Below are 9616 nucleotides of genomic sequence, written 5' to 3'. Positions count from 1 at the left end.
CACCATCAAAAGGAATGCAGAGCAATTTCATGTTGAAATTGTAAAGCCAGCAGCTTATGGGATGTCCATTTTCCCTTGGACACCGATAATCTCTCCTATGAGTTGGGACAGCACTCAGGTACACAATTTGGGGAACCAAGATACTAAACCACTTCTATGTATTGTCTCATATTATCCATACAGTAGTCCTGTGAGCACAGGAACTTTATCAGTTTTTAAAGATGAAGAAACCAGATTTTTAAGTGTAAAGTTTCAGCTAGAACAGAGGAAGATGGGGATTTGAATCAGGGATTCCCAATCCCTGCCATCCACCTCTACTCTCCAATGATTATATTAGGAAAACATGTATATATGGCTTACATTATTGTGTTAATTTCACTCCTGAATTTATTCAATCATACACAGGATATTTAATGAATGCTAACACTATGCTCAGTGCTGAGCTTGGGGCTGGGAATCCAGAGTGAGGCCGACCTCAGAAAAATGATGGAGACCAAGAAGGACAGTAAAATTTGTAAAGGTACCATCATAGAGTTATCTTAGGGTGCGCAAGACCTCATGGGATGATCATAAAAACTTCACAGAGGATCTAAAGCGGGAGGAGGAACTTAGATGATAAAAAGGTGCTATCATGTTGACTGTTCTTAAAATGCCATCTCCGGCAGAAGCAGTCACGTACACAGAAGAACAAAACTATGAGAGACACTAGCCTGTCTGGGAGAAAGACAGCATAGGGAATTAGGGTGGTGAGGTGAGAACAGTCAGACATATCTAGATATGTGGTTGAAGAGGGAGGGAGGGGCCAGATTATCAGCATTTTCTGAGAATATATCCAGTAATTAATTCAGTGTTTCTCAAAGAGTGACATTGATGCTGGAAAGATGTCTCTTAATAAAGGGACCATGTGACTGTTAGAGATCCCCTCTTGGAGTTTCAAAATGAACATAAGCATTGTGAAAGCTTGGAGAATGTCTGCTGAAATAAAAGAACAAACAAAAAAGCTTTTGGTTAAATGGAGTGTTTATATTTCTTGGATATTCTCCTCTGTAAGCGCCACTGCTGTAGGCAAGAAGAGCTTTAAATTCTCACTCACCTATAGTGATAACTTTTCCTTAAACAATTTCAAATCAATCTAGTCTTCTCTCAAAGAAAATGCACCTGCTGACTTTGCTTCCTATTTCTCTTTTTTGGGAACTGGGAGAGAGAGGATGGATAGATGTAAGGACTATGCTTTTAATCCAAGTGACTCATGTCAATGCCTTACAGACCAGGGATGCAAGTATAGCTGCCAGAAAGCTGAGGTATGACAATGCATTTGCACCCTGAGTATCTCTGGTCTAAGGTACTGAACAGAAGCCTGCTTGACTTCAGTCACACATTCTATTAAAGAAGCAGAGCCCTGTAGACAGGGTGGAGATCAAATAAATATGTATGCCAAAATCACCTTCAAGGGGAGAGTAAGGTTGTCTCTATTCGAGGGTAGAATTGGCTCTGTTACAATTCAAACATACCATAAAAATGCTTAATGATGCATTTTCACAAGCCTTGCCCGTCAAATTCCCCGCGTGCCTGATCTTACAATTACAATGCTAATGGATCAGAGTTTGGAGAGAGATTTACTACCAAATTAATGGGGGAAATGTTCATCTACAAATAATGGTTATAATATATTATTTTTAATGTGCCAAGACCTGTGTAAAATATTTTATATGCATCTGCTGAAATTGCAAACAACCCTGAAGAGTCGCTGTTTGCAGTCCCAATTTTATAGACAAGGAACTCAATTGTAAAGCGTCATTTCATTATGTAAACAGCAGAAGCAGAATGGAAATACAACTATAAATAAGCCTAAATCCGTGGTCTTGCCCACTTTCTCTTTTTTAAAACAAACATATAACAACAAAACAATTTCCAAAAATATTTGTGCTTTGGTCTGTGACATGATACCAAGAGATTCCTGTTTTTAGACCCCTGGGAAACTTTGCTTTTTGAAGCTACATTTCAAGCATCCTGGATCCTTGCCTCAGCTGCCAGAACACTTGGAGAGAGAGAGACGGATGGATCCTTCTCATGGTGCTTTCTGACAACCTCTGGGATCTGATCCAGCAATGGTGGATGTGACTGGGAGCTCTGCATATAAATGATCCCTTCATCAGAGGTTTTAGACACCTGGCTTTACTGAAATGCTTTACTCAAATTGTGCATGAAAGATCCCTTACCTGCTCTGGGTAGTGGAAGTGTAGTTAGCAAGCAGTTCTAACCTGTATTTCTTCATTAGTCAAATTCTTATTATGAGTAAACTAAGAGATTTTCAAATAAAAAGGAAAAGAAGCAAAACCACCAAAGGAAGAATATATATTTTAAAGTTTTGGGGAGAACATTAGAAAAAAAAGAGATTTTTAAAGTTACTTCAGATATTATTTGTCGGTCAATATGATTCTGAAACCGTCACAACAATAAAAAAAGATTTGGAGTACTGATTTACCTTTAAAATTAAAAAGAAAATTAAAAGAAAAACCTTTATTATGCCACTCATCAGCAGGGCTATGGTTAATGGTCTATCAGAGTTTTCATTAACCTTTTTCCCCAACACCACTGACAGCTACATTCCTCCTAATTAAGATACAACAACACTCCAGCGAATCTGTAGTGTACAACAAAATCCTCCCCAAAAAGCTGAAAATAGAGAAACACTAAACTACCAAGTGAAGCACAGCATAATAAATGATTGTAAAGATCAAAATTTAAAACACAAAGCAGGTATAAGCCAGTCACAAATAAATACAATTGTATTTAATAATTAAATATGGCTTTCTTGGTTTCGAGTGGTCTCTACTTGTCATAGATTGGGTTATTGTTCAGCAATCACTCACTCCTCAGGCTTCCTTCAGGTGGGGTACTTCCTTATCTCAAAGGCTTTGGGTTTGGCCATGTCACCTACTTTGACCTTTGGACACTGAGCCAATGTGATGCAGAGAGAAACCTGAAACGTGCACATGTGGTTTGACCTGTCTTCCTGCACTCTTAGGATGGACATAAGAAAAGCATACCTCAGGGAGACACTGCCTCTTCTCACATGGGGCAGAACCAATCCAAAACATCCCAGCAGACGTGCAACCTCCTGAAACAGAAACTTTCTAGATGACCCACAGACCCATGAGTGAGAAAAATAGATGCATGTTGTTGTATTGGGTGTGGTTTGTTAGACAGAATTCTTGTAGCCTAACACTGCACCTCACTCCACCTCCAAGAATGTCTAATGACAATTTATTCTAGATAAACTCTGGACAACCAAGTAGTCTGGGGGTCAGATTAAGTTAGTTCTCTGTCTCTAGCCAGTACAAAATACCCACTTCAGTGTCCCTCGCCACTGGCACAGAATTTCTCTTCCCATTCCTCTGATCCAGCTTCTATTTCATGTAACTTGGATGGGACCCTTACCCAACAGGTAAAGGAGGGACCAGACTGTCTGCCCATGTGACTGTCTGCATCTCAGGGTGGAGAGAGTTCATACTTGGTTCCACATAGCTCTTCTTTTCATGTGTCCACTACTAGAGTTCTCAAAACTCTGGTCTTGGGTGTTGCTAGTCTAGCTATTCACATTTTGGTGGTGGCTCTCGTCATATCTGATATTGCCTAATTCTATATTTTGACAGGTAAGATAGTCTTGGGTGCCCAAATTGGTTTCTTCACAGCATTCACAGATGGCTGAGACAGTGGAAACCTAGCTCCTTCCCCTAAAGCCCACTCACCATTGGAGTTCCCCTCATCAGCCTCTTTGGGGAGATGACAAAATATAAAACACTTCTTTCCAATGACATCGATGTTCTACCTCCAAGACCATGGGGAACCTGGGAATACCTCCAGAAACTGGAGAGTGGTCTTTACTCTCTCCTGCTCAAGGATGTCACTTGTACACCTCTTTTTGTCCTTCCCTAATACCAGAGTGAGCCCTTATGAGGTTCTCAACCTCAACTCTGCCAGATTTCCCAGGTTTGCCAAAGTTATATGTTGCCCTTTGCCATCACAGGCAGGAAATTTAAACAAGAAGGATTCCAGCTGGGTTAACATAGGAGTGAGTAATTTACTCACTGCTAAGGCAAAGATCAAGAAATCAAGTCGTGGACTTCCCTGGTGGTGCAGTGGTTAAGAATCCGCCTGCCAACGCAGGGGACACTGGTTCGAGGCCTGGTCCGGGAAGATCCCACATGCCGCGGAGCAACTAAGCCCATGCGCCACAACTACTGAGCCTGCGCTCCAGAGCCTGCGAGCCACAGCTACTGAAGCCCACGTGCCTAGAGCCCATGCTCCTCAACAAGAGAAGCCGCCGCAATGAAAAGCCTGTGCACCACAACAAAGAGTAGCCCTCGCTTGCTGCAACTAGAGAAAGCCTGTGCGCAGCAACGAACGTCACTGAGGTCATTTTTCTTTTAAGTGAATGCATCAAAAACTAAGTTTGGATTTGAATGGTTGGATATTCATCTACAGAATATAAGTTCCATGAGAACAGGGACTTCCTTGTTTTGTTCACTGCAGGGAATTTAAAGTCAGCTACTTAAAAAGCGTTAGTTGAGTGAATTGATAAAATTAGCCTAAAGCTATCTTTGCCGCATTTACTTTTGACTTAGAAACATCTGAAAAAGTTGGTATCAACTTAAGGAAAATAGCCTGGATATTACTTTTATTTTTCCCATGTCAATGTTTTATCTAGCCAAGTACAAGCTCTTCTTCTTACTAGGAAAATGTAAAACATCACACATATATGTCTAGCTCCTTGTTATTCAAATCCCCACATTATTTTCATTAAACGTAGGTGTAAGCATCATTAAACGTTAACATGTTCATCATATTTAACAGTTTTTATTCATTGAAAGTAAATAACCCATTTTCAGTAACAAAACCTATAAGGTTATTTTTCTTAATTTCTTGGTTAACAGAACTATTTTGAATAATGTAGCCGGAGTTTTCATAAAAGATTTTCCAAAGTTAATAATTTGATCTTCATTCATAGCTACAATCTCTTGACTAGTTTTTTGTGTGTGTACATATATAGAGAGATTTATTTTAAGGAATTGGCTCAAGCAATCATGGAGGCTGACAACTTAACTTTTACACAGGAATTAGGTTGTTCAAAGACTTCATTAATTTCCTCTGGAAAATACAAGTCCGACTCCAAGGAAAAACAGCTTGAAAAGGCAACTTCATGGATATATACACCCACTATTGATTATAGACACTTTGAGAGATGAACACTCCCAAATTAGCAATTAAATTGAAAACACAGAATCTCCCTTGTTTTCCTCTGATATCTTCATGCCCATCTCCACCCCTTAAATTCTGAAGATTACAGATACACCCCTGAGAAGTGAAGGGAATCAACCTCCTTTCTATTTCTTTATTCATTCTCTTCTCACATAGTAGACTAAGATCTGATTTGAGAAGAAAAATGCTGAATTTCAGCCAGCAGTCAATGTAAGATTGGTGGGTAAGACACATTATTGAGAACCTTCCCAGGACAAGAAAATGTCTGCCTTCACTCTTGAAGAGTAAGGCACAGAGGTCTCATTCACACACAGCACACCCAGTCCTTTTGGAGTAGGCACTCAAGAATGTATCCTTCCCCATGATATTCATTTGTGTACTCTTCCCCTGTGTAACAGTATGGTTGATTTTGGTAGCTAGCCAGTAATAGAAAACTGCAGTGGGGTGGGGATGGTGGTGTGCTGAATTGGGCGATTGGGATTGACATGTATAAAGTGATGTGTAAAAAATTGATGACTGATTAAAAAATAATAATAATAAAAAATAAAGTTATATAAAAAAAAGAAAACACCAGCCCAAATTGGCCTAAGCAATACTGAGATGTATTCTATCTTTGTTGGGAGACAGTTCCTGATGGATTTCTTATGTTTCTGTACATCTTGTGAGCAGAGACACTGGCTCTCTTTCTTCTGGTCTATCTTTTCAAAGCTGTTGCATGGTGAATAGCCTTGGAAGATAGAGATAGTGCATCCCTCCGAAGTCAACAGCAGGCTTATTTAGTGTGCAGTATAATAAACAATAATGGCTCCTTCATGACCAAAAAGCAGGCATGCTTACTGCCCATTATAACGTGAGCTTACTGCTCAGGTTCCCTAAGCTCAGGGTTCCTCTCCTGTGACACAACCCACTGTGAGAGCAGGTATCACTTGACCTCCTTCACAACCTCCTGAAGGAGTAGGGGGCCCAGGGAACCAGAGCACATGCTGATACTCTGACTGCCACTATCGCTTTAAGAACTAAATCATCCTTTGTTACTTACTCAGGAATCTCATGCTATCTGCCAGCAACCTGGAAATTGTGGCAAGCTAACTTACTGACTTGCAAGAGGGTAAATTTTCAGTTGCCTCACAGATCTTGACCATCTCATGACAAGAAGACTAAAGATAGGGTCAAGTCCAGGCGTACATCTTGGCTCCAGCGCTCCTTCTCTGTGATTCTCTCTTGTTCTGCCCTCTTCTGTGTGCTGGCTTCAATCTCAGTCTGCTAGTGAGATGGCTGTGGAAGTGTTGGTTTGCAAACTGGCCCTATACATGGAGGGCAAGGAGAGACCAAAGAAAGAGACAGATCACTCCATATTGGTAGGTAGCAGGATTAATAAGCAAGGGAACTTACATATGAGACTTGTCTTGGGTGGTCACAAGACGAGTAGGTCTCTGCACCCATCTGCCAGAATCTTAAAAGTTTGTATAGAGGCCTTAACAGGGTTTAGTCACTTATTCAGTCCAGATGGTTTCAACAACACCTTCCTCTCTCAAGGCTGCATCCTTGAAATAGCTCCTAGTATGAGAATGGTGGGCATAGTGTACATTCCAAGAACAGGGTAGAGGGTGAGGAACCTCTGATTGCCTGGGTCCAGCTCACAGGTCAGCCAGCAGTCACATCCTCTCAATGAACTCCTCCAACAAGAAGTTCCAGAAGAAACAACCAAGCACAACATTGTTTAGCAAAAATGAGGGATGATGCATTTTGGTGTAGTTTTCAAGAAAAAGAAAACTTTCCCAAAAGGCACTGCTCACAATCTATTGTCCAGTCCTGGGTTACATGCCCATTCATAAACACACAAACAGAGAATATTGGAAAGACATCCCATTGGCCAGCACTGAGGGTCACATGCTCTCTCCTATAAGCCATGGCAATGGCAGAGGGAAGATGAGGGAGTATGAACTGAGCTTGTCCCAAAGAGGGTTAGTGTGGCTAGAGTTTGGGAATGGGGAAGACAGAAAGTTGTATAAGGAGCAGTTGAATTCCACATGAATACTGATAGTGGTAGAGATAGACAAAGTGGATTATTAAGATGGTTTGCCATGAATTAAGTATGCCTCTACTCTCTCCCCCTCTTCACAGTAGTGTTGAGACAGTAAGTATAAATTGCTGTTGTCTTCAATTACTACTATATAGTTTTTGTTTGTTTGTTTGTTTGTTTTTTTTTTTACTATATAGTTTTTTGAACTACCATTCCAACATGCAGAGAACAGGCTGTGTAAAATATTAGAGGTGATATCTGATTGATTGAAATGGGAAAGTGGATAAAAATAAGTCTTCAAGAAAATTACATAATTGAGAGTAATAAAATCCCTGGGAATTTTTTTTTTTTCCCAAGAGAGACAAATGTGTAAGTGATTAGCTGATTTTTCCAGTCAACAAAATAGGGGGTGTATGGGTGAGGGGTTAAGAAAAGAAGAGGTAAAAAGAAAAAAAATACTTCTGAGTGATTAGAAAGCATAGTCTGACCTGCAAGTAATTTCCCTCTCCTTTCTGTTTACAGGACCAGGAAGTGGCAGATAGATTTTAGCTTATTGTCCTGTTGCCTCAGTTTCCCAAAGCAATTTATCTCTGTAAGGTTAAAGTAGAAATAGTTTGCAATGGATAATTTTATTTGTCAACCTGACTGCGCTGCAGGGTGCCCAGACAGTTGGTCAAACATTATTCTGTGGATGTGTCTGTGAGGGTGCTTCTGGATGAGATTAACATTTGAATCAATAGAATGACTAAAGCAAAATGTCCTCCTTCAAGTGGGTGGGCCTCGTCCAATCAGGTGAAGACCTGAGTAGAAGAAAAAGTGCCAAATAATTCCTCCTGCCTGACAGTTGAGCCATAGGTCTTTCCCAGCTTCAGACTCCCACGGAAACAGCAGCTCTTCTTGCATCTCGAGCCAGCTGTCTTCTGGACTGGAATTTATACCTTCAGCTCTCCTGGTTCTCAGGCCTTGGACTCGGGCTGGACCCATATATCAGGTCTTCTGAGGCTCTAGCTTGCTGAGTGCAGATTTTGGGACTTAGCCTCCGTAAGTAATTGTGTGATCCAATTTCTTCCAATCAATCTTTTCGTGTGTGTGTGAGTGAGTGTATGCATATCCCATTGGTTCTGCTTCTCTGAAGAACCCTAATACCCTCTCCTCAGGCAGTTTTATTTGGTCACATCTGCCTAGACATACACCTTCAAACAGTGTCAGTTAGACAGCAGGCTGCTTTAGGTATCTATTTTTATTCACCCCCAATAACATCGCCAACATTCTGTTTCATATGGTTGTCACTAACCAGGTGTGGCTCTTTTGATTCATATAGAAATCATTAAAATTAATGAAAAGTAGAAATTCAGTCCCTCAATCACACTAGCCACATTTTAAGTACTGAGTAGCCACATGGCTAGTGGCTATCACATGGAATGGCACAAACATAAAGCATTTCCTTAATTGAAGAATATTCTATTAGACAGCCCTGGGTTATACAATAATGGATTCCTATCCCATTGACACATAACTATAGAATCCTCTTGTATCCCTTGATTTCATTTGACAGTTTCCTACACAATAAAAACAAATGGGGAACGCATGGTATATAGCCAAAAATGACCCTTGAAAATCCACCAAGTCATGGATAGTTTGTGCATATACCACTACACAGATATGTAAAGATATATAAGGCATTATTTAAATACATGTATCTGAAAAATACATGGATATGTAACTATATAATATAGTATTTAAATATTTCAATTATTCTCTCAATACCCCCTCTCTCTCTGACAGAAAGATCATTCCTGTATTTGTGTTAGCATAAAAGTGAAACTCAAAAAAAAAAAAAAGTGAAACTCTTCTGCTCCTTTCCAGTTTTCAGCTGTACAAAGGCTCTCTTATATTGTGCTAGTCTATTTCCAAGCCTGGCTGCAGGAAGTCTGTTCCTGACTGTGCTGATTTCACTGCCGGTCTGAAGGTACCCAAGGCAGAAACTGACTCATCAGTTATCATTATGATAGCAGGTACCTCCCCCACTGTTGGTAGGTGGGTGCCTTCCTCAGCCTGGATGAGGAGCCAGGAAGGAATTCATCTGGGAGAGAGAACAGTAAGAATGAGAGAAATCATGATTGGTTTAGGCAGGATCTGAGGTAGCTCTGGAACAGAAAATATTAGTATAATATGGCCAAGTGAAGAAAAACAGGTAAGAAATTTCACTTGGAGAAAATGAAGAGATCTAAGGCACAAAGGTGGGTATTGGCAGAGCTAGTTTTGAGAAAGTAAAGACCAGAGCTGTCCAATTTCTTATCCAGGCATCACAGATCACCAGAACTGCCCCTG

Source organism: Balaenoptera musculus, chromosome 7, assembly GCF_009873245.2.
Source record: "Balaenoptera musculus isolate JJ_BM4_2016_0621 chromosome 7, mBalMus1.pri.v3, whole genome shotgun sequence".
In the NCBI taxonomy this organism is placed as follows: Eukaryota; Metazoa; Chordata; class Mammalia; order Artiodactyla; family Balaenopteridae; genus Balaenoptera; species Balaenoptera musculus.
The sequence above is the reverse complement of the archived record's forward strand: the minus strand, read 5'-3'. Positions refer to the sequence as shown.